Source organism: Acinonyx jubatus, chromosome B2 (assembly GCF_027475565.1).
Source record: "Acinonyx jubatus isolate Ajub_Pintada_27869175 chromosome B2, VMU_Ajub_asm_v1.0, whole genome shotgun sequence".
In the NCBI taxonomy this organism is placed as follows: Eukaryota; Metazoa; Chordata; class Mammalia; order Carnivora; family Felidae; genus Acinonyx; species Acinonyx jubatus.
This window is the reverse complement of record NC_069385.1, coordinates 48,444,191-48,470,740: the sequence shown is the minus strand read 5'-3', so window position 1 is coordinate 48,470,740 and position 26,550 is coordinate 48,444,191. Positions and strand designations below refer to the sequence as shown.

Here is a 26,550-nt window from a genome sequence, read left to right as displayed (position 1 = left end):
TATATGAGACCTAAAACACTGAAAAACAGAGTCCTACCTCTGTCTTTGGGCCAAGATTATTTCACATTTTGAGCAGAGAATTATGTTTGCACTAAATATTGACTGCCAGGGTTCTTTTCCAATTTCGACTTCATAAACACAAAGTAGATCTAAAGAAAAAGATCTTCTCTATACTTACTTATACTTTTGAACATGCCTTTCAACAAGGTCTTAAGGGTAATGTGCAGAGAACAAGACCTATGAGTAAACGGCAGACGACAGTGAACTTGTTTCCTCTCACATATCACAGTGGACAAGGAAACAGCAAACCCATAATGGAATGGTGGGGAAAAACATTAAAGTCATAGTCTCTGCAGAAGTCTTAGATTTAAATCCAGGCTAACATTTTTACATGTAAAATATCTTTCAAGTTTGAAATTCCCAGGCAGGTGTCAAAGCTCCTCCAGGGTGCTCAGTACAACATCTTTTATATAATAACTACTCAATAAATGAATGAAATATCTGCCTTCACTACATACTAATGCTCACTGAGAGGTAGTTGTATAAGAAGAACTGTGGGAATATAGATTTTTCCCCCCCCAGGGAGCTAAGAAATCAAATAATTAAACTTCAAGTTACTTAAGAACCCTAGAGTAAGGGTCTCTTCCTAAAATGGCATTTTAAACCGTCAAATTCAGTTGTATTATAAAAGGCAGAAACTTTAAAAATGCCTTTATGGAAAAGACCATTTTATTTACTCACTAAAGTCTTTTTCTCCCCCCTAGGCACCCAGGAAATCTTTTTTTTCTTTTTCCAACCCACCTCCATCTAAACAGTGTCTTGTACACAATAAATAGTTGCTGAATACATAGTCATTTAATATTATATTCCCACAATTTTCAATGACAAGAATGTTTGATGAATTTTTCATCTATTTCCACATATATAAATTCTCCTAAGGCCTCAAAATCCCCATGAAAAATAAATACAGTTTGGCAACTTTCTGGTTTTAGTTCCAGTTGTAAATATTCCAGGAGGTTGAATATGCTGTTACCACTGAAGTCATCAAGATTAAATGCTCAGGGTCAAGAATAAATACATTAAACAAACAAAGAAACAGAACAACCAATTTTATTCATTGAAATAAGCACTGCCTTTTAAAATAATCAGACAAGAATGCAAATGTATACATACCAGACTGTTTATAATACACAGCACTGTTTATAATAACAAAAATCAAAAACAACAAAACATTTATAAAGAAATAGTTAACAAAGACACATAACTTTCAAATAATAAAATCATATACAACGCTAATCTTCATTTACTAAGACATAAAGGGATTTGCAATATCTTAAGGAAAACAATGGTATCTAGACTATGTTTCCATTCCAATCTTTGTGGTTCTACATTTGTAAGGATATACAGCTATATGTTAAGATCAGTTACTTCTGACTGGAAGAACTATGGTTTATTTGAATTACTCTTTACGCTTTTCTACATTTTTAACAAACTTATGTTTCTATTACAACATTTAAAAAAAAACAAAGCTATTTAAAAATTGCTACCACTTGAATTAAAACCTTAAGTAAAACGTTTTGCTATGGTCATAAGTAAACCAATCAATAATTTACTAGGTATTTCATCATTTATGCCATTTTACTTTCAATTCAGCATTCTGCTTTGAAAATTTGTAGTATTTTAATTTTGCAACCTGAGTAATGTCCTCCATTAACATATTGTCTGCTACTTTTATATTCACCTTTCCAATGAGGTAGAGTTCTACATAGAGCATTTTTGTCTTTTCCTTCCTCTGGCTGAATATGAGCCAAACTAATATCTAGACTAATACTAAATTCCTCGGGAAGAGTTGGGTTTCTTATTAATGTGTTTTCTTGAGTTTATTTATTTATTTATTTTTAGTAATCTCTATACCCAACATGGGGCTTGAATTCATGACCCACAGATCAAGAGTCACATGCTCCTCCAACTGAGCCAGCCAAGCATCCCTCTTGTTAATATGTTTGCAAACTAACATCTAATGGAACCTCTGGGCAAAAATCTAAGAATAATGAAGAATCTTAAACTTTTAAGAGAAAGTTAATAAACTATCTTAGAGTTAAAAACAGATATTTGTGAGCCTGGTGGCTCAGTCAGTTGAGCGTCCGACTTTGGCTCAGGTCATGATCTCACGGTTTGTGGGTTTGAGCCCCACATCAGGCTCTCTGCTGACAGTTCGGAGCCTGGAGCCTGCTTCAGATTCTGTGTGTGTCTCTCCCTGCCCTTCCCCAACTTGTTCTCTATCCATCTCTCTAAAAATAAATAAATAAGCATTAAAAAACAAAACAAAACAGATATTTGTCTTTGTATCAAGTATCAACAAATGTGCTGAAACAACCAGATAGTCAAACTGGGGAGAAAAATAAAGAACCTTGGTCTGTATCTTACACCATACACAAAAGACATTTAGGAATTAGGTCTAAATTGAAAATGTAAGATATTTATAAATATAAAAGCTAAAAGTATGAAATGTCTACAATAAAACACAGGACAAGATCCTTGAGATAGACAAAGATTTCTTAGACTAGACACAATATATATAAAGTTAAAAAAAATAAAATTGATAAATTGATAAATCGGATAAATCCATTGATAAAATCGATAAACTTTTTCATTAAGAAAGCAAGAAGGCAAGCCACAGACTGGAAGAAAATATTTCTAACACATGTAACAAATGACCTGTACCTAGAAGCAAAAAAATGAAAAGAAAAAAAATCTTAATGCTAAATAATAAGGAAAAAAAATCAACCCACTTAAAAATGGCCAAAAGACTTCACTTCACCAAATAAGATACACTCATAGCCAAACACATGAAAAGATGCTCAACATTAGTCATCAGGAAAATGAAATTTAAAACCACGGTAAGAGATCACTTTACAGTCATTAGCAGGACAAACATTTAAAAAAAAAAAAAAGGACAAAAAGCTGGCAACACCAACTACTGATGAAGATACAACAGTACAACTGAAACTCTTATGTTTCTGATGGGAGTGCAACCATGCTGGAAAACAGTTTGGCAGTCTTATAAAATTAACCATACGCTGACCATGGGATCTAGCAATCCCATTTCTAGGTATTATTTGCCCATGATAAATAAAAATATGTTCACAGAGCTGTACAAAAATGTTTATAATATCTGTACTCATAATAACCCTAAAGTGGAAACAATCCAAATATCCAACAATAGATAAATGGAAAAACAACTGTGATCTATCTATACAACAAACGGAATACTATTTGGGGCGTCTGGGTAGCTCAGTCGGCTGAGGGTCTGACTCTTGATGTCGGCTCAGGTCAAGATGCCAGGGTCATGGGATCGAGCCCCATGTTGGGTTCTGTGTTGAGCGTGGAGCCTACTTAGGATTCTCCCTCTCCTTCTCCCTCTGCCCCTCTCCCCCATGCTCTCTCGCTCTAAAATAAAAAAAAAATTAAAAATTAAAATTTTTTTTAATTTTAAAAAAGAATACTACTCAGCAAAAAAAAAGGGGGGGGAGAAATGAGCTGATATACACAGCAATTCAGATAAACTTCTTTTTAACTATGTGGAGGAAATAGAGATTGCATGATTTCATTAAATGAAGTTCTAGAACAGGCAACACTTATCCATAGTGGTAAAAATCAGATCAACAGTTTGCTGGGGAGAAGGTGACAGGGATTACCCATAAGGGCATATGGGGGAATTTGCTAGGGAGATGGAAAAAAAAATGTTCAACACCTTCATCGTGGGTACATGGATTTGTCAAAACTCACCTGCCGCATGTTTAAAATGCATGCATTGTATTGTATGTAAATTATATATCAATCAAGTGATTTAAAATAGATGCTTGGCTATGGGGATTAGAAATAAGGGAATTCCTTAGATTAGTGGTTTGTTAAACATTGGCTTCCATAGGAATTACCTGGAAGTAACTGCTGGATCCTACCTCAAGTTTCTGACTCCATGTGTCAGGGGTGAGGCCCAGGAATACGCATTTCTAACAAGGGATCAGGTGGGAAGGGGAGGAGATGGTGACACGGCTCCTCCAGGGAGCACAGCTGAAAAGCTAGTGCCTTAGAGGTAGACAAAAATGATTCCTAAAATGAATCAATTAGTGAGGTCAATTTCAGCAGGATGGCCTTGCTGCAGTCAGACACAGAGCACTTTTACCAAGTTAAGTCCTTGCATATGCGTCTCAATTTAATGGGAATAAAATTTAGTATTTTGAGTAATTTCCTGGAAAACTAAAGTAAGCTTTTTAATTGCTTTCACAAGTCCCAGAAGTCCCTGCAAATTCATAGAGGGAGCTGGCAAATCCTCTGAAATTCAACACAAATTTTTTGTGCACACTTTTTTCTCCCCCCTAGAGAGAAGGCCAAGTTTTCATCAAATTTTCAAGTGAATATGATCAAAAAAGATTAAGGCACACTAAAGTAACTCTGTGAGTATCCTTTCCATTTTTAATTTTCATATACATGAGTTTTCTTCAAAGATAAACAGTAAGTGAACATGAAAGCTTACAACTTCGATTTTTTTTTTTATTTGCACTGAGCACTCAGAAGTTTTAGATTGAAGGCTTGGCATAGATATTATGTAGGTCACTAGCAGTGAAGAGGAATGAATAAGCGTTCACCATTGAAAAGTAATGAGCAAAGAAAGCTTCTAAGTGCGACCAGACATTCTAGAAGTGTAATTTTTTTAAGACTGAATTAAAATTTTTCAAGATTAAAATTAAGATATTCTTTATTTCACCTTTCCCCACTTTCTGGTTCCAGTGTAATTAAGAAAATAAGAAATAATTATGTAAAGTTAATAACTATAGTATGTGGCTTGGACAATACATGAAATGATAGATTGCAGCTGTAAGAGCATTTTTATTTGTGCATATACATTTTCATGCGGAGAATATGCAAATGTGGTTATGATTATTTCCTACCTATTTCACATTCCGTATAAACGCTAATGGAACTGCCACATATAATATTATAATACAGCACATCTGTCTATTCATTGTCCAGTATACCTCTCTTTATTCCCTACAGATATGAAAGAATATATTTTCAGTCTTCCACTTTATCTGGTCTCTATCCTGGATACACATTTAGGGGTTGATACAGTTTCTCAATAAGCGATCAGAAACCTTGTTACATTCAATCATTTTCATAAAATAGAAAAAAATTACAAATAATCATAGAGCTTAGCCATGAACAGATTTAGTAAACTTATTTAGTATCCATGTTTCATAATAAATATGTCAATTAGCCTCTACAAATATGTGGTCCACTGACATATTTTGTGACTTAGAAGTGCACAGAAAACAATTTGATTATGAAATATTATGACCACTACTAATTCTTTCATGTTCTGTTTTATGAAAAGGTCTGACTTTTATTTTTCTGCATGCTTTTCAACAGGTTAGACTTATCTATGTCCATGGTCTCGATAATGTATGGACACTAAGCTCTTTAGGAGGCAAAAAAACAAACTTACTCTTATTTGAACTCCATTTTCTCCTCCATTTTTAAATCTCCGCATAAAATCACCTTGCAGAATGATATTATTTTCTCCCTTTTCTTGTCTGAGCTGTTGCTAACAGCTTTTAATTTGGGAAGTCTATCTCTGAGTTTTCTGCGCCTCACTGGTTTCAGCTCAATTGTTTCTCTAGCCAGCAGAGCATTTCATTTCTCCTGAAGGTCACTGCAGGCTGCCAAGGCTTTGAAAACATACCATCTTCTCATTCATGCTGCAATCTAACCCTGCAGTGCCATCAAGAGAAATGGAAACAGGCATGTGACTTTTTCTATCAACAATTACTGAATTTATTGTCATATAAAGTGGATTAGGCCATCAGTGAACAAGGACCTTCCATAACTCCACCTTTCTTCAAGGCAGCAGACACTATTTTTTGTATTTTAGTAATTTGCCTGTGTACAGATAATTATTTGTATAAATTACGCCATAATGTCGTCTGCTTTTGGAAGTAACTCTTCCAACCATATCACTACCAGTTGCAATAAACCAATGATGCAGGAAGCAGCCCCGATCTAAGGACACTCATAAAACGAACACTGCATTGGCCATCTGTTGGAGGACGGATGGCATTAAATGTAATGTGGGCCTGGAACACATCCAGTATTGTTTATTCTGTCACATATCAGATGAGCACTGAAATCAAATTGATGATTTTTTAATTCCAAGGGGACAAGGAATGGAGAGCAGAAGGGGGAGAAGATTCCAGATTTATCCAAAAGTATTCAAGTGACAACTTGATTCAAAAAGAAAAAAAAATAATAAAAACAGATGATCTCAGGAAGAGTAATCTACATTATACATGCCAAATATTTACATGTTTTGGCTAACAGAAATTCACTGTTAAGTATTACGTACGTGTTCTGTAGTTAATGCTGCTAGAAAAAATAAAGCTCTCCTTGATGAACATTCGTTGAATCATCAGCACAAATTTTTCATCTTTTAAAGGCAAGAATTTTTTTGTTTTAGATAAGATAAAAATGTTTTATTTTATATGCTAATATTTTAGATTACCTTATAAGAAAAGCTGATACTATGAATCGTGAGTTGCTGGGGGTTTTGTTTGTTCAGTTCTAGGGCAATAAAATTGTGGCAGAGCAGTTACATGGCTAGCTTGCGGACTACAATGAGATTTTTCTTGTAAAAGCAAGCTATTCCAGTGTGTTTCACTGGGAAACTCACCGAAGTTTGATTCAAAGATCTGATTTAATATCTCAGATTTTCCAATTATTAGTGAGGTGACTCTGTGCAAGTAATTTAATTTCCTTGAATCGTGGTTTCTTTAAAACGTAGAAATGACAAATGAGGAATTTATGGCTGGTATCTCTGTAAAAGCTAAGGCATTATAGGAATGTAAATAATGTTATTTTCATTTTGGTAAAACGTATAGGTCAATCTTGGAGGAATGCCCTTAGGATCTGTCTTGTTCTTATGTAGAAGTGACCTCTTCCTCTCCAAGTAATCTCTTCGACCTGCATTACTCACAAGGGTAACCTTCAACACACCAGTTGCTCATCTCCCTTCAGAATGAAAGTAATAACAGAAATGCAAAGGAGTTCCATAATAGTCTTAATCCACAATTAGAAAAATATTGTTTCTTCAGGGTTTGGGGCAACATCTATGGATGTGATATTTGAATGGTATATGATAACATTTTTGATTATTCCAGGGACAATGGAAAAGACATTTCATGCATCCACCTGTTCACCGAACAGATATTCACTGAGTATCTACAGGGGTAGGTAGATCATGCATATACCTAGCTGGGAACAAAAGTGACATGGTGCCTGTCCTCACAGAGCTTGTTTTAACTGGGGAATGACATCAACACAGGCACACCGCAACATTCTCAAGGTGTCTAAACGCTATGAAGGAACGTCAGGGTAATAATGGGGGGGCTATGGGGGGGGGCTGGAGGGTGGGGAAAAATCATGGAGAAAAGTGGCTTACTTTACAGAGTGGCTAGTGCTCTGACTGCCACACCATCGACACGTATTAAAACACACACACCGACAAGACATTTTCAGAAAACAGGATGCCCTCATTAACAGCACTGGTAAGGCAGATGCTGAAATTAGAATATAGCATTAGATGGAGGAAGTTTTTCTCTACTTGAAAGTCTGAGCGATCAGCTTACACATATAACTGGAGAGAGCTAAACCCACTGCCGGGAGAGCAGATGCCACCCAAGCTCCCCTACATTGACCTGCCAAGGCTCATTAATCTCCACCGTTTAACACCTCACTATTCACGGCTCCCCATCCCAGAGAGTGAACCACATTCTGTCCACTTCATGGCTGGCCCATAATATAAGGTGACCGATTAGGAAAAAAATGCAAAATCTATACTCACCAAAAGCACAGTGAATATTGTCTTCAAAAACTCTTAGCCATGCTTTAACTCAACTTCAGTCTCTTCATTGATCTCAAAATCTATGTGCATTACTTTTATAATTTACCTATCTACTCAGCACTGCATTTGTTGTTCAAATTTCTAGTTTTTTTCCCCCTCAGTCACTCATTCTCAGGAATCTAATCTCGGACTCTTTAAGCAGGTTAAAAAAAATAACTGTCTGGCAATAAATAACTGTCCTGGGCATAATTTCAATAGTAAAATATAGGTCACTGAATCTGCCCACCAAGTCTGCCCACCATTATTTCCTGTTTCTGTACCCAAATCCAGTCTCTTGAATGGCTTCTCCTCTAGCTCTGTATGACTGACTAAATCCTACCCCATGTCCCTCTTGGAGGTTATGCCCTAAGCCTAGAACGTCCAGCATCTTAGTTACAAATAAGGGCTCTGACGTCAGCCGACCCAGGTTCAAATGCCCACTTGACCTCTTATCACCTGCGGGATGTTGGGCACATAAATGAACCACTTGGGGAAACAAAAGCACTTACCTCATCAAGTCGTTATCAGGATGTAACTAATATGTAAATCAGTCAGCATCATGCTTGGACCCAGCAAGTGCTCAATACCTATCAGCTATTATAACTCCATAATCTTTTTCTAAGAATGACTAAAATATCACTTTTCTCAGCTCCTATCAACCCAACGAGAAACAAGATTTAGGTATTTCCTATTATTTTGACAAGTCTTTTGTTTTGCTTTGTTATACATGTTTGCAAAAGAAAAAAAAATCCCTAAATCAGTGACCATCCACTGTATATATTTAAAATATGCATTTAATTTTGCGTATGCAGCTTCTGTTAAACATGATACATGTATACTTGTAGGTCTCTGAAGATGTTATATATTCCAAGCTCTTAGAGGAAGGAAGAACTCAATCTGTTCAATTTTCTTAAACTTAATACGTTTCTTTTGGATTATTCAATTTGCACGCACCATTACGCAACACTTAAGAGTTAGATCAACTCCTCTCCTTTGAGTTCAGAAATGTTAACTGCTGGGAGTGATTCCATAGACAAATAACGCTTAAGAGAATGATCTGAACCTTCAAGCTTTTTGTAAAATTGACTCCTATATACTATGGCCCCTGATTACCATCTGTCACTGTTAGTTTCATGGTCTATGCATGGTTATGACCATGTTGATGTTTTGTGAAGGCCACCTCAAAAGCCTTAGTTAAAAAACAATGCCATTTGCTCATTTTTTATTCTATTTTTTTCTCTTTTTCCGTATCCTAAATATAAATATCATGTGGGGAACCTTAATGTTATTCTTCCAGAGAGTATACATCCTCCTTTTATACTTAAAAACTATGTTGGAAATCATTACACATTTTTATTTAAATTTCTATCTCATTCTTTCTTTTAGTTGAATCGTGTTCTACTGTATGAATATAGCTTCACTTATTTTACAAGTTCTTACTGATGGAAATTTAGGTTTTTCCGGTCTTTTGCTACTACAAACAATACTGCAATAAACATACTTCAGTTCCTTTGCACACTCGTGTATGTCTGTAAGTACCTTACCCTAATTTTTTGTTAATGGCTCCACCATTACCCCAATCAGGTTTAGAATCTTCTGATATCTCTGACCCTTCATAATAATAGATGGCACATCAGATTCAATCAGTTCTTTATTACATCCAATCATTTTTAATTAATTAAGTACTTATTTATTTATTTTGAGAGAGAGAGAGCACACAAGTGGATGAGAGGCAGAGAGAGAGGGAGAGAGAGAATCCCAAGCAGGCTCCACTTATCAGCATAGAGCCCAACACAGAGCCTGATCCCACAAAACTTTGAGATCATGACCTGATCAAGAGTCTGGCACTTAACTGACTGAGCCACCCAGGCGCCTCAGGATCCAATCTTTTACTAGAGAGGAAAAAATGGTGGTCGTGGTCATGGTAATAACAACAACAACAACAACAAGAACTAAGAGGACTTGTTTTTAACTACACAAAAGAAAATCTTATAAAAACTGGTGGTGATGGGGGGGCGCCTGGGTGGCTCAGCTGGTTCAGTGTCTGACTTCCTCTCAGGTCATGATCTCACGGTCCATGGGTTCGAGCCCCGCGTTGGGCTCTGTGCTGACAGCTTGAAGCCTGCAGCCTGCTTCGGATTCTGTCTCTCCCTCTCTCTCTGCCCCTTTCCTGCTCACACTCTGTCTCTCTCTCTCAAAGATAAATAAACATTAAAAAAAAATCTTTAAAAAAATTGGTGGCGATGGGAAGGTAGTTTGTAGGCAACTGTGCTGTTCTTGCGACTTCACATGCATTGTTTTTAATTCTCGCAATTAGATAGGTTTTTTTTAGACCCATGATAAAATTTTCAGATGAGGAAACTGAGGCTCAAGTCAAATGAGGAATGTGACCGAAGTTACAACATTAAGTACTGAGGCCAGCCTATGTGCCTGGGTTCTCTTAATTCCTAAACCTATACTCTGCCCTCAAATCTACGTCTCTGTAGTAATGCATGATATCAGCCTTTATATGCTGATTCATTACAACTCTAAATCCCTCCGAATCTACGTGGTATCCACTGCTATCTCACTAGTTCAGGCAGACTAGTGAAACAGCCTCCTACGGACTCTTCTTGTCTTAAGTTACTTCCCTCAAATTTCTCCTGCTCGCCACTTGCCAATAACCTCACTCCAACACGAATTCAATTACATCATAAGATTACTCTTTCAGCCCAGTACTTACGCTTCCTCAGCATCTGGACCCACTTCCCCTGTCCCTCCCTGTCACCTCTCCTGCTGTGGCAGCAACCTCAGGGTGTGGACGCTTTTTAAGTAGGTATACGCGCGCAGTGAGGGCACAGCCAGGGGAGGTGCTGATTCAGTATGGCTCCCAGGCCCTTAGCCTCACCTTCCACAGAGTAGCTCCATTGTCATCCGCTTTCTGTGTAAGGGAATGGGGTCAGGTAATACTTTATTTGAAAAGTATTTGAAAAAACCCACAACATTCCAACAGCTAAAAACAAAATAGGAAACTGTTAATATTGTGCAAATACCGGCTCCATGAGGATAGGCCAGTTTTTCTCTCGTGCACTACAGTATTCCCAGGGCCTAGAATAGTGCCTAGAAAGTGCTCAATAAGTATTGGTTGAAGGAATGAACAGATGTGTGGACTTAATTAACTTTGGCTCCATGGATGCAGGAACAGAAACTTTGGGCAAGTTAGCTACCCAACTGCGATAAGCCCTTTTCCCTCTCCTGTGGAACCCCGCACTCCCACCCAGTAGCACTGTGGAGACTGGAAACGTTAAGTACCTAGCCCAGGAACTGTAACAGCCTCACTTGCACATTTATTGCTCTAGGTCAAATCTATTTGTTGTTTCATAAACACACCTGGAATTTCCTATTTTCTTCTCCTTCAAAATTTTTCTTCATCAGAGCCACTAAACGTTTTTCCAAGACTCTTTCTCAATGAACCCAAGCATCTTACTATTTACTTGATTTTTTTTTTTTTTTGGCATTTATCTATTTCCCATGGTGATGGGAGGTGGAGAAAAACAAGGCTGGTCTGGTACTTGTTGGTCAACTGAATAATTTAATAAGTTCATGACTTGGTTGAACAATCTTTCAGATTAATAATTAAAATCAGACTTAGAGCAAATGAAAAAGGTACTTTTTTCTTGCAGTCACTATTGAATTTACTTTTGTCTATGCCATTTAGATTCATGTAATATAACTTTTCTCATTTATCCAGAGCTTGAGAGTATACAGACTATTCCCTCTTGTTCTTAGTTCAATTCTTATCAGTGGTATTAACTACACGTGATAGAACTGTTGGCCATTTCAAAAATTTCTATCACCCAAGTCAGAGAAGGAAAGGTCTCTACACCAAATGTATTTCCTGTGCAAGCAAAAAATAAATGTGGTTTCAAAATAGCAACATAATGTGTCTTTGGGAATGTGTATATTTTTTCAATTTGTTTTATCCTAACCCTCAAAATGAACAAATCTATTGTAGTCAATTGGTGTCAAAGCAACTTAACCTTAATTTTAAGACCATACCAAAAGTATTGTCTTCCCTAAGTAAGTATTGTACAACCTTCCCTAATCGAGTTTGAAAAAGACAGATGGGCCCGCTTTTTCCTTGCACTGTGTTTATAGTTACAATCTACATTTGCTCATATAACACATTAAAAAAATCAGCTGCAGAACTGACATCAGAGAAAATGATTCCAAATTCTAAATATACGTTCTAAATTCAAAAGGCAACAGTGAAGCATATAGATTCCCTGTCGATAAGGACTCAAATCCATTTTAGCAAAAGTAATAAATGGGAAGGTATCTGTTTGTGAAAGGATAGGAATCCTGGAGGTCACGTCTGCAGAAGCTGCTGAAGTAGCCTTTGAGAAAACACCTTACAGACATTCATTTCTCTTCTTGCCTTCTATACTTCTCTCTCTCTCTCTCTGAAGTTTTCTTTGACTTACCCACTGCAAAGACTAGATGTATCGTACTTTTAGGAAATGACAAGCATTCATATCTAATACCGTAGACAGTGCTGAACTTCCCAAATATTTGTTCCTCCTCCCTGGGGGAGGGCTGTATTTCTTTGCCTCACTGATGTCAGAGTTGGCCATAGGAATCGATTTGGCTACTGACATGAATACAGGTCACTCCCAAGGCGATGCTTCTAGAGCCAGCATGTTGTCTATGGTAATCTCTTTTCCCCACACCAAAAAGATCAGCAATGCTTTCCATGGATGGTGCTCTAACCATCCGGGTCCCAGAGTGCAGACTCCTTGAGTAGAGCCCTCCAGCCTGCGATGGAAATGTGGCGGGAGGGAGAAACGAACATTTGAGATTGTGAAATCATTGAGATCAAGCCATTTGTTACCTCAGCACAACTTAGCCTCTTCCTGACTAACATCTGTGATAGGAAGTCATACACCAGAATGAAGGGAAGCTCTTTTACCTAGAAGGTGCAAAGAAAAAAAAAAAAAGCAGGACTGTTGTTGGAATTAAGAGAAAAATAGCATATTTAATGATTTGTACTTATAAAGGGGGTTAAGGACTTCTATGTGGATGACTATTAAGTGTGTATAGGGGGATACGGATAAAATCATTAAATTGTTAGTGAATACCAATAGTGCAGTAATATTTCAATTTTATCTTCAGAGATGAAAGCGTTTGTCATGGTAACCTGTAGTGGGCAGTATTACTGGTGGCAGGGGTCATGTATTTATGAAATCAGACAGACTGAGTTCAATCCTTCAAACCTCTTCCCGACTGCTCAACTCTGAGCAATTTAACTGAAGGTGCAATTGCTAATCTATAAAACTGGCATATGGAAGCTAGCTTGCTGGGTTATTCTGAAGATAACAGAGAATGCATGTTAAGAGTCTGATATAAGGATGTGGCATACAACGGCTGTTCGATCAACACAAATCTTATTACTTCTACATATTTATACTTTCCCTCTCAATGAACAGAAAGCTAACGTATCCAAAATTATCTAGGGTCTAAAGCTATGGGTGAGCCTAGGGTGAATGTGAATTAAGCAGAATTGGGTTTCAGGCTTTGGAGAAGCCTGGGACAGAGGACATTTTCAAAGGTTCTCAGAAGAACAAGACAGTTTTAACTTTAGGGCCAAAGAGATCTCGAAGGCTGTTTTGAAGGGAGGTTGAGTCAGCAGGTGAGGCTTAACAAAGACATCCAGACAAGACTTCAGCAAGAGCACTGGGGGGCACGGACTTCTTCCTGTCCTTTCGTAGCTCCTGAGAGTGTGAGATTCAAAAAAGAAGAAGAAAACGGAGTGTAGGAGATAAACCCAACCTAACAGTGCATTGAGGTAGCCATTATTGCACACAAAATGTACCTGCTTGAAAATGCCTACCCATTCTGGTCCCCCTTAGACAACAGCTGCCAGCCATCACTGAGGCCCAGTATAATTCCTGGGTGAGAAAAATCGAAAAGCTTCAAAGATTCTGGATCAGGCGAAGAGAGTGATACTTGCGTTCCCTTGAATACCTTTTCTGAAAACTTTGATTTCTAACTTGGCCCTGGAGGGGCAAGTAGTCCCTGACATGGGTACGTTTCTGGTTTCAGCTCATCACTTTTATTCATAATTTACACATGGCTTTTGACATTCAATCACAGCACAACAGAACAAAAACCTTGGACCTAAAACATTTTGATGCAACATTAGTTTGATGGCTCTGACTCCACGTTTTAAAAAATGAGCACCCTTCCCCCCATATTACTTAATCATTATGTAGGCTAAGATTTATTCTCCTGAGTTTCTTAGAGATATTTGCCCATCAAAATAGGTTCCCTTAAAAAAAGAACCAGGGTATTTCACAGCAAACTATATCTCTTGGTGCACTTTAGGTTTTACCTGTCAGTCACTGACTTATTTTTATGTCCTCTGCCTTCTCCATCCAAAGCCTGTTGCAATTTTTGAGACAACTGGATGCACAAAGTCTGCGATGGTCTCTCCTACGGTGACGTTCTAAAAGAAGACTTGCGGCCAGCATATTCAAGTACATTCAGTTGGACCAGGAGTAGGCCTGCACACTTAAGCAAACTCCTATGATAGCCTCCTTTCACTTATACTAGTCTATGGGACCACCATTCTTATGCTTCCTAGTGATTCCGATTTTTGATAACGTGTCTCCTCCAGTTGAAGGGACATCACAGCACAGTACAACTTTAGTCACATGGCTAGTCAGCGAAGTACTGTCAAACTAGGAAATGGCTGTTACGCATTCAGGAAATGTCTACACTGGGCTCCAGGCTAATAATCCGGAGAAAGGAACATTTAAACAAAGATTTCTTTTTTTTTTAAAAAGGCCTTTATGTTGCCTTGCAGCAGGAAATGCACCTTGAATACATCAGCCTAATCCCCACTTTCTGAATGAACGGTTTGCTAAATTTAGCATCTGCAGATGATTCATGCATATGCTGCAGTAGATACAGCTTGGAGCAGAAAGAATTCTACAAGTCAACTTGATGGGGTTAGTTATCTAGGCACAACTCACCAAGGGTTAAAACAGGAACGTATTTAAACCACAGAGAGATCCAGGCTTTGTAACAAAGGCTGTTCCAGTTTAAAAATATGTACTGTAGACCAATTTTGATGGAAATCAGGGGACTGATTCAACAAGATGGTGGGACAGAAACATGGTAAAAGTGTTATTTCGCTAAGATGGGCTGGTTTCCTGATGATATCATTAGGAGTTAGCAGAGAAGGAAGATAGCTTTAGGATCTAGCCGTCGTGCAAGTGAAACATGCAGAGAGATGGAGAGAAGTGTCTCAAGAAGGTTTGCTGCATCCCAAGATTCAAACTGCTTGTTTGTTATTTTTGGCTGCCAAAGCAGTATTTCTGTGACTCAGTGTTAGGCATGTTTCAAGACAAACACACACACACACACACACACACACCACCACCACCACCACCACCAACAACAACAACCAATAAAAATTAAGTGAAAAGAAAAAAAGCCGCACACAGCTCTAAGCAGGTATATAAGGCCCCTCTAAGCTTTACTCAAATGATTTTCCATTTAGAGCTTCTAGATTGAGTTCAAGGCTTACCACCTCCTGGAAGTACTTTCTTACACCTTTTCCCTTACAGTCTCTCCTTTCTTCCTCTACTCTCCTTCTTTAATACCTCCTCTATGATTCCATTCAACCAGTATTTATAAGCACTTGCCATGTGCCAGGGAATATTCTGACACACTTAGGATACACTGGTGAACAAAAAAATTCTTGTTCTCAGTGGAGTTCACATTCTAGTTGGTAGGAGGGAAGAAAGGACAGTGAGGTAGTCCTTCTTTAATTGTAATGTAATAATTTACTTTCTCATGTAACTCCACGAAGCCAGAGGACTGTGTTTGGTTCATCTCTGCAGCACAGAGCAGGCCCTCAATAAGTATCCGCTTAATGACTGAATATGGAATTCTCAGTAACGACAATATTAAAAATCAAAGATGTTCTTAAAAGAGAATATTTGGGCCTGTATTCCTCGGTACTAATTTATGAACTAGCACAGTAATTAGAGCTGCTGTGTACTAGTTTCCAATTTTATAGATCTAATTTTGGAAAGTTTTATAGTTGAAACATTGAGTCGTCAAACATATCCAATTTTGACGATCACGATACTTCTTTTCAGTCAATGTCCTTGAATCCCATAAACTGTTTTCAGTGAATAATCTTCTATTCTTGGTTTCTAAAGCACAAAATAAAAATAAACCTCCTTTCTTAATAGGATTTAAATGACAATATATTACAAGATGCAGTAGGGCTTTAAATTTAGGGTGTGAGTGAAGTTTTGCAATTTGATAATCAAAATAACTCTTAATAGGTCTTATCTAAATGCTCACTTGGATACTTATATTTAGTATCCATACAAATGCTGTTTCTCAGAATTTACTTTTTGTAATATCTCCTTAAAACAGAGACATGCTCCTGAAATTTTTCCTTTTAAATACCTCTGTTGGAATAAGCAGCATTAGTGAACAAAGACGGTACAGTGCCCAGTCTGGGGTTGTGAACACAGTCTGTGGTCACAGCGTACTTGTGGATATTGAGAAATATCAAACTAGTGTGTTGGCCATATTCCTTGTGGAATCTCTACTCTATACCCTGCTGCATACTGTCTTGGGCAGCCCCCTTGTTCTTTAGCTGTGTCCACTAGAGGGTAAGTGGGAGAGAGGAGGAAAAAAAAAACAACAGTTTAAGTTTGGGAAATCTGCTGACCAGTCTGAGGATGGAAATTTTTTTGAGGATCAATTCAGGATTCCTTGATTCATATTCATTTTGCCTCTTATTGCCATGGATACATAAGTTTTTATGAATATAGCATTTATAATGGCAAGTTACAAGATGGCAGTATATTACACTGAGTCTATTTTTACAACCTAAAAAGTAAATGCCGTCCAGATAACTTAAAGCGGCGTTGTGGAAACATACGAGGCTATCTCAGCAGAAGCACCTTCCAGACATGCAACATCATACTTCTGACCTCCAGTAACTGTTTCAGAATTGGGTTCCATGAATGTGAGAAAACACACTCAGTTCTAGGACCGGTTCTACTGACCAACGCCATGACAAGCTGATCTGTTGCCATGTCCTGAGTCATGTGTCTAAATAATGAAAACAGCAAATGTCATGTAAGTCCAGGAGTGCTAGTTTTGGTGCTCTCCGTGTCGTTAAAGCTAGCAGCAGCCCGCTGTGCACTGTGAACTGGTGAGGTGGGGAAGACGGTATTACACAAAATACTGACCACCTGTTGTGATGTCCGGACGCTCACCATTCTAAGTTCTCACTAAGAATTCCAGAGGAGAGCAAGACAGGGCAATGGCAATGGAATACCAGGGGTGGTAAAAGGTAGGATAAGCCTACGTGATCAGAAGGAATAGATGGAAATTCCAATCAACTGTAAAACCCAGAGTGTATATAAAATCCAAAATTTGACTGCATGTATCCTTTTTTCCGAGGGGCGGGGGTGGGGAGACGGAGAGCATGACAGAATGAGAATCTTAAGCAGGCACCACACTCAACACTACCCGGATGCGGGGCTTGATCCCACGACCCTGGGATCACGGCCTGAGCCAAAATCAAGATGCTTAACCGACTAAGCCACCCAGGAGCCCCCATAATACTTTTCAAATACTCTATAAGCTAGAGTTGCACACAGGGGAAAGAAGAAAAGAAAGACAATAGCATCTTCGCATAATCAGACATGGCTAATTTACATGGGCCAATTGCATTTCTATCTCTGACATCCAAACTCTTTGACCCCCCCCCCCCAACCCTCAGACAAACTTACGCACAGACACAGACACAAAAACAATGACACGCCAATTCCAGACTGGGAGCCAGTGGTTGGCACTGGACTTTTAGTCCTTGTACAGTCTGCCTGGTTTTTTGTTGTTGTTGTTGTTGTTTTTTCAACCACTTTTGCAGTTACTGTTCTTCTTTCTCTTTGTAACCATAGACACTCCCACAGAGCAGAGGCTCAATTCCAGGCAAAGTGTGCATGCGTATTTTTAAATAAAGAAAACAGGTCTTCTAGTTCTGTGTTAGCAAAGTCACCTCTTCTACTGTGGGTGCTAATGCTAAACATGCAATAATACTTTATTGTCATGAGCAGGAATCTGCTTTGCTAATTAAATGCAGCTGTCAGTAATTACTCCTTGTCAGTGTAATCTATTTTAGGGAGCTCTACTTTAAATGATAAAAGATGGGCCTGATATTGAGAGGGTGGGAGAAGCAAGGTGACTGCTGACTTCCCCACATCAGAAACTCACTCTTTTTTTTTTATGACGAATGAGTAACTTTATTGTGAAGATACCTGAAGGGGGTTATCCGGTATTTCTTTAGCACATGAGTAATAAAGTTTGCAATTAAATAGTTCTTTTCATATCTGAAATCTAAATGTCACCCCTCCGTAATACCAACAAGTACTATGCCTTTCTGAGTTAAAAATACATCATGATGGTAATCGGTAAGAAAAGCATCAATAGTGAAGTCACTATAATCTCTACCATCAAGGGGACTTCAGTACAAATGAGACTTCTAATTCTCATAAATGGATTAGACAGAGGAGGATACTTTGCAAGGTGAAGGGGGGGGGGTAGTAACAATGTCCTCTATGCCTTATTTCACTGATACGCAACCAGGCTTTCTCTGGGAAAATGCTGGACTTCAGTTCAGGTCTTCGAAATTTGCAAGTGAAAAAAATGCATGGCTTTTGCTTGTAACACTAATTTATCTTAAGCGCTTCTGAAAGAAGCCTAAAACTCTTTAAAGCTCTGAATCTACCTGACTACAAGCAATGTCGGGGTGAAGGTACTGGCAGCCCAATTCTCTGCACAGGATAGGTGCAGGAAATGCCACAGACGCTGGCATTGAGGCCAGGGTCTGAGGGGAGCAGAGCTGCGGCCCTCGCCTCCCCTGACTTCCCCTGACATTTAAAATGAATGGGGTGGTTGGGGCGCCTGGGTGGCTCAGCCGGTTGGGCATCTGACTTGGGCTCAGGTCATGATCTCACAGGTTGCGGGTTCGAGCCCCGCGTCGGGCTCCGTGCTGACAGCTCGGACGGAGCCCGGAGTCTGCTTCGGATTCTGTGTCTCGCTGGCTCTCTCTCTGCCACTCTGCCGCTCACACACACTCTCTGTCTTTCTCACTCTCTCTCTGTAAATAAACATTAAAAAGTTAAAAAAATAAATAAATAAAATGAATGTGGCGGCAGTGGGAAGGGGAAGCCGGAGTCTCAACCAGTGAAGCCATGGGGTGGTGGTAGGATCAGTGGGGAAAACAACAGCAGGGAGGACCTGGTGCACAAGTGGCTTGACCCTGCCCCCCTCCCTGCCACCGCCCAGGCTCTAAGACTTATCACACCCCTCACAGCATCCTGACCGCCTCATCCTTCTTCTCCCACCAACACTCCAATAGTCCTTGTGTTCCTGGATAATTAATTATCTTGTTACAGGTCCCAACAAATTCAGCAGCTACTCTTCTGCATACAGCACATTATTTAAATACAATTAATAATTTGGTTGTTCATCTCAGACAGAAAAAAGAAAAAAAAAAAAAAGCTTTCCCGATGGAAAATAATGGAAAAAAAAAAAAGGTAGAACTATCTAAGTGTATTTTTGAACTACGGTAGGCAAAAGACACTAACTTGCATTCTTTTTCCCGGGACTCCTCTGTTGGGTAAGGGGTGCAAGGTCCCGTGGGAATGGTGTAAGTTCTCCCTTTTCCCTGGTACAAATTCTCACCTCCTTTATTGAGAATACATGGGCTATTCCAGATATTTCTAAAAAACCAAAATGTTAAACATTTCAAGTGATTGGCATCTCAATTGAAGAAAGAACACACTGAGTAGCTACTGAGTTCCTTACAGAGTAGGGTTTATTCAAAGGGAGAAACCAGTAAGACAAACACGGACTATAGAACCTCTGAAACGTCCTGGCTTTTTTTAGGTTCCTATGACAATTTCACTGCATTCTTGAATAGCTGTCATATGCCAAACTCAGGCTTTTGAATCACCTGGAACATTCCTGGAATACAGTAGGTGTTCAAGAAATAGCCATCAAGTGCATGAGATTTTGAGCTATTGTCACGGTATTGTTACTTGCTTCCCACTCTAGCCGGCTGAAGCCAGGGAGTGAAATTTGGTGGCAAGGGCAGAGACAGCACAGCCAGAGGTAGGCTTCCCACCTGTGGTCGGGTGCTGATGGGAGTGGGGAGCATAAGGGCCTTGTTTCCTCGCACGAACATCCACAGGCTCCCCAGGGCAACACAAACATCTTTCCTTTCTTTGCGCTCCGCTCCCTCCTACATCAGGCTCCCTTTTACCAACTTGGGGAGGTAAGACCCACTTGACTATCTTCTGGAACAAGGAAAAGGTCCTCCTCCTCGAGCCTACTTTTAGTATCAAAGGAGTCCTGGCACAAACCCTGTAACATGTGTAGTTGTCAGAAGGTCTGCCCCAGCCGTGTGCTGGGTGAGGGATGAAGGTGTGTGCCCAGCCTTCTAGGGCTGGTCTCCCCAGACCGTAGGATCACTGGACACAGGAAGGCAGCACTACAGTAACCACACTTAGGGATTTCAGAATGGTTCTCTCTCTCAGCATAACGATTACTAGATATCCTTTTGCTTTCAAAAGTATCCCAGCTTGGCCAGTAAATTCTATGGTCATCTATTTAAAACAAACATAAGTCTTTTGTTCAGTTTTCTGACATTTTATCTTCAAATATATTTTGGACATGTAATGTATGTAGGGAACCACCTGTAGATCAAAAATGGCTGATTATTATTGTGATGGAATTAGGTCACAGAGAGCTTCATGCTTATAAAAGTAAAACTATCCCCTTCATCAAGGCTACAGAATTATTTGGTAATCAAGAAGCTACTACTAAAAAAGAAAAAAAAAAGCAGCAGCAGCTACTAAAGGCAGAGGAAAAATTTCATATATATGTATATAATTATATATATATGATTTAATATTATTATAGTATACATAATAGAATATACATGTATACACCCCTAAAATATATATTCCTTGCTAAGGTACCTTTAAAACAGGATATAGTTAAATTCTCACAACGGTATAAACATTTCCAAATAAATTTATGACTGAAAGCAAACAGGATTAACTTGTTTCTACTTACATATTACTGATGGTTTTGTCTCAGGCTTAAGGCATACAATGGGAATATAATGTCTATACAACAAGGGAATATTAATGTTTTTAAGTACTTAAGAGGAAGCAGATAAACATAATATTAATACTGTTTTTGTTTTTAATTTTAGAAATACAGTAAAAGAAGTCAGCTAAAATAGTTATAGCTTAAATACCATACTACATGCATCAATATTTTTAGAGAATAGTATATTATAGTCTTTATGTTATACTTTTGAAGGTAGTATTTTTATTTTTGAAGGGAATTTATTATTTTATTTGTATGTTTGGTTACTCACCAGGGAATGGCCACACACATCTAAAAATATTTCCTATTAAATACATCTATCAACAGGCCATTGATATTTTTTCAGAACCAGATAAGATGTTAATGTGATTATCATAGGTTATCAGCTAATCTTTTGCTTTTATGGAGTTTTCCATTTTGGTCATAGTGAAGGAATTTAATTTCATGTTTATTTCAAATCTTAGAAGAAAAATTTTTATCTCACATTAAGTAAATAATGGGTTAAATATAAGTATCTTGATTTATAGGGAAAATCATAAATAAATCATATTATTATTAGATATATTTAATTTTTTTAAACATTTATTTATTTTTGAGACAGAGAGACACAGAGCATGAATGGGGGAGGGTCACAGAGAGAGGGAGACACAGAACCCGAAACAGGCTCCAAGTACTGAGCTGTCAGCACAGAGCCCGACGCAGGGCTCGAACTCACGGACCGCGAGATCCTGACCTGAGCCGAAGTGGGACGCTTAACCGACTGAAAACACCCAGGCGCCCCTATTATTAGATATATTTGAAAGAATTTGAATGGAATGAAAAGTAAAAAATAAGCTTATGGACTATTACGGAACTTTCTTGTTTTAAGTTTATTTATTTTGAGAGAGTACACGCGTGCGTGCTCACATGAGCAGGGGAGGGACAGAGAGAGAGGGAAAGAAAATCCCAAGCAGGCCCTGCACTGACAGCATGATACCCAAAGCAGGACTCGAAACCATGAACTCACAAACCATGAGATCATGACCTGTGCTGAAACCAAAAGTCAGACATGTAACCAACGGAGCCACTCAGGTGCCCCTATTATGGAACTTTCTAAAGCTTTCTTAGCCTTGTATATAGAATATAAAAATTAAAACTGCCTAGTTCTCTATAGACCTTACCAGAGAAATGGAGAACTTCAATTTACTCTTAAAAAAAAAAAATCTATCTAGTCTTGCTAGATGGATACCTACTGTGGACACTGAGAACAGTGGAAAAGAAGGGAACCGGACTGGGAGTGGGGAGCAAGTTTTCCCTAATCTCAGGCAGAACGGGACTTTTCTTCCTCACCCCATGTCCTCGTTGCATCTTCTCTCCCTCGTGTAACACACGAAGTACCACCTGTTCGTTTACCAGCTAAATTTATTCTTGGGCTTGCAAATTCCTTGAGAGCAAGGAGTGTGTCATCGACCTCCTCAGCACCTAACCCATTGCCCGTCACACACAGTAAGTGCTCAATAAATGTGTACTGAAATAAATTGAGCAAGTCAGTGAGTAAGAAAAAGCTGGAAAAAAAGTAAGGCAGAGGGAATAAGATCATGATTATTTCTCCAATAAAAATGTATTTAGTGCTTCCTATATCCCAGATACTATGGAAGGCACTGCAGATATAGGCACTGGCTGGGGCGGAGGCAGTGTGTGTATATGAATGCTGGCCGGCCACTAACAAATAAACCAATCATTCAAAAATACAATCTATACACAGAGTACATACAATAGAAGAGCAGAAAGCCAGCCCATCCTGGCTTGGGTGGGGGTGGGTAGGCTGCAAGAAGAAAAGGCATAAGAAAAAAAGAGAAGTGGGGAGAAAGAGGAAGAGAAGTCAGACGAGCAGAGAGCACTCGAGATGGGCAACATGTGCAAAGGCATCGTATGTGAAAGAGCACACTACTCCCTGCCCAGAACCTCCAAATTGCAGGGACCTCATTTTGGAGTCAACAGGAGATAAGTCCTAGGCTGGGTCTTTGGAACAGTAAGATCGTGGAATGCCGCACTAGTCTGAACTTCACCCTAGAAGCAAAGATGTTACAGGTTATCAAGCAGGGGAATTACATGATCAGGTTTGCATGTGGAAACAAAACAAAACAAAACTGCAGACGCACTGACAAGTACTTGAGGCTGGTAAGGAGGCTGGCGTGATTCAGGCAAGAAGTTCGGACTGAACTAAAGCAGGTGCATTGAGGCTGACGGAATAGGTAGGAGTTCAGGAGGCTGGGTTGTCATGTCTTGGTGACAGACTGGAGGAGCAGAGGAGAAAATGCAAGAGGATCCCAGGGTACCTGTATTCCGACTACGATCTTTGTAACTAACTATGCTCCTTGGTTTCTCACTTTCCTTGAGTGTCTGGATGGATGATGTTGCCAATAGAGAAGAACAAAATAATAGAAAGTATTCGATAAGACGTAACATTAAGAAAGTAATGGTGCATACAAAATTTCAAGCCCTTGCTCTTGTTGTCGTTAAGTACAAAGTTGGGGATTCCTTCTGCTAGTATTTATAGAATTCAGCAACTCTAACACTAAATGCTGCTATCGTAGCTGCTGAACGCCCAGGTGCCTATTTCAGAGTGGATAGGGTATGAGAATAACATAAACACCTGACTGAAAAAAAAAAAAAATAGAGCTTTGATTGTTGAACTTGTTTGAACTTTACCCTAAAGCTCTACAGAAAATTGGCCAATAACTATAGCTAATATCTGGTGTGCCAGATACCACGGTCCTGGCAATTGGCAATAACGTTCTTCACTTTGAAGAGTCAGGTATCAGGATTAAGTGGGCACCACACATCTAGTCTCAATGGGGGGAAAAAAACAATATAGCTAAATGTGAATAAAAAATAAAACGGAAACAAGTACTCCCACTAGCTACCAATCCATCTGCTGGCCCATCCTTCCCTCAGGCACGCCCATATATGTCCTGTCTTCTGTCTCCGCCCCTCGCCTGGGTACCCCCAACCCCACCCTGCATCCCTCAGCTCTCCGTTTGCCAGGTTCCGAAGTGCCCAAAGGAAGAAGCCCCCTGTGTGCCCCATCTGACACCATGCACCAAATACCACGGAAATAAATAAAGGTAACCCAGCACAATCCCTGCCCTTCAGAGTCACTCAGTCAGGTGGACAACAGAATGGTCTTTGGGCCTTTTCTGGCTTCTTAGGAGGAAGGAACTCTGTGCATCCGCAGGAACCCATAGCTCCCTAGTGGGGAGTATCTCCACTCCTTCGCAGTGCCCCTTTCCAGTGCCCTAGATCCTATACTATTTCATTCAGCGCAGAAAAAGCGAGGCGATTAGGAAGTTAGGCCCACAGGCAGCTGGCTCACTAGATGAAATTCCACTACACCGAGTAGCAGTTCCGTACCCCTGCACACGGAGCAGGGGTGCAACTATTTAGCAGGATCTTGGCAGATCTATTTAAATCTGTTTAAAAATAGATACCACAGTCTACTAAAAATTACTATGGTCTCATTCTTTAGCTTCAGCGGCTGTTGCATATACACTGGAAAATAGTGTGATATGACGAAGCCAAGAAATCAAACTTTATTAAAAATAAATCCCTCTCTTGTTGCAGGAAGGACACAGGGAAATAGGGAGGCCTGAGTTTCAAGGCCCGGAAATCCAGGGATGACGCTCTGGGGCTAAAGGCTACTGAGAAGTCTGTTGGTGTGGGCATGTGTGGGCTCTAAGCTAGATGGCATGGGTTTAGATCATGGCTCCACCCTTCTAGCAACAGGGCTTCTCTGGGCCTCAGTTTCTTCACCTGTGAAATGGAAACGCTAATGACATGTCCCACTGAATGTTTTGCGGGAATGCAATGTGCGATGACCTGTACAATGCTTGGCACATAGTAAACAATAATTAAATGTTATCTATTATCATTTATTATTTTTCCAGAGATAAAGAGGTAAATAGGTATATTCATTAGGATGAAATAAACATGAAGGAACATTAGTTCCTAAGCTTTACAAATCTGTAAAGTGAAGATAACCAGATATCTACCAGAATTAAATAAGTTACAAAAAAAAAACAATAAAAAAACTAAGAATAAAGTTAAATTTAACCTTTTAAATTCTGTTACTCAAGTTTAATGACCAGAGTTAGAAAACAGCCTTTTACTTTACACTATGAACTCTATATGGTATAAAAATATTTTAAAAATAAATATACATATGGGGCACCTGGGTGGCTCAGTCGGTTGAGCGTCCGACTTCAGCTCAGGTCATGATCTCACACTTTGTGGGTTCAAGCCCCACGTCGGGCTCTGTGCTGACCGCTTGCTCAGAGCTTGGAGCCTGCTTCAGATTCTGTCTCCTTCTCTCTCTGCCCCTCCCCCGCTCACGCTTTGTCTCACTGTTTCTCAAAAATACATAAATGTAAAAAAATTTTTTTTAAATAAATATACATAAAAGAGAAATTTCTACGTATCCTAATACTTCAACTCATATTGGATATAAAGATAAACAGAAATATTTCAATGCTTTTCAATGCCTTTTGTTCTTCCCCATTACCTATATCTATAGAAGAGGATTTATCTTACAAAAATTTGTGCGAACATGTACAGCCGGGGCCTGCAAGAACACACAGTGAAGTAGCTATTCCAAAAGCCTCCTCTTAATTTCTATGCTTGACAGAGGCCTTTAAATCCAGTCTGAAACACAGATTTCTTCTCTTTCTACCTTTCCCTCAACAGTAAAAGGATCCATAGAACCTATGCTTTTACAATGGAGAACAACCAACTCATATATACATATATACACATACATATAAATAGATAAAGAAGGAAAAATGTGCCCATTGTGTTTAACCATTTGTGAGGATGTTATGCTGATGTTCAAGGTGATGATGATTACAGCAATATCAATTACCACTTCCTAAATCTTAACCATGTGTGACACTCTCTGCTAGTCATTTTACATGTATTCTTGTATGGAAATCTAGAACTGGTAATCCCATAACCATATAAAAGATAATATTACTAAGAAATAGAAAGGCTAAGTAATTTGCCCAAGATCCCATAGCTAATAAACCGCGAAGCAGGGCTTCTAATTCAGCCAGCCCTCTCTGATTCCAGTACTTACACTATAACAAATACCTTACTTATGCTGAGACACATTCAGAAACACGGTGATTTTTTTCATTGACTTGAGTTAGCTATGACAAAGAGATTACAGTGACACTGTAACAGGTTCATAAATAGTTTCCCAAACTATACATTTAATAAGATTATTAATATTTACGATAGGACGGTTAGGCTACTTCATTAGTAGTGTAAAGATGCTGTTACTTAGTGTTCATTATGTTTTATATGCTTTTTAAAAGTTTATTTACTTTTTACAGAGAGAGAGAGACTGACAGAATGCGAGTGGGGGGCGGGGCAGAGAGAGAGGG

General features: G+C 39.0%; 1 protein-coding gene and 1 non-coding gene across 4 annotated transcripts in view; one reads left to right on the top strand and one right to left on the bottom strand.

The window, feature by feature from the left end:
• HS3ST5 (heparan sulfate-glucosamine 3-sulfotransferase 5) overlaps positions 1 to 26,550 on the bottom strand; it is a 262,836-nt gene that overhangs the window by 230,191 nt on the left and 6,095 nt on the right. The gene's annotated exons all lie outside the window — the stretch shown is intronic.
• On the top strand, positions 18,912 to 18,996 carry TRNAP-UGG (transfer RNA proline (anticodon UGG)). Its single transcript has one exon. It is a non-coding gene; the product is annotated as a tRNA-Pro (tRNA).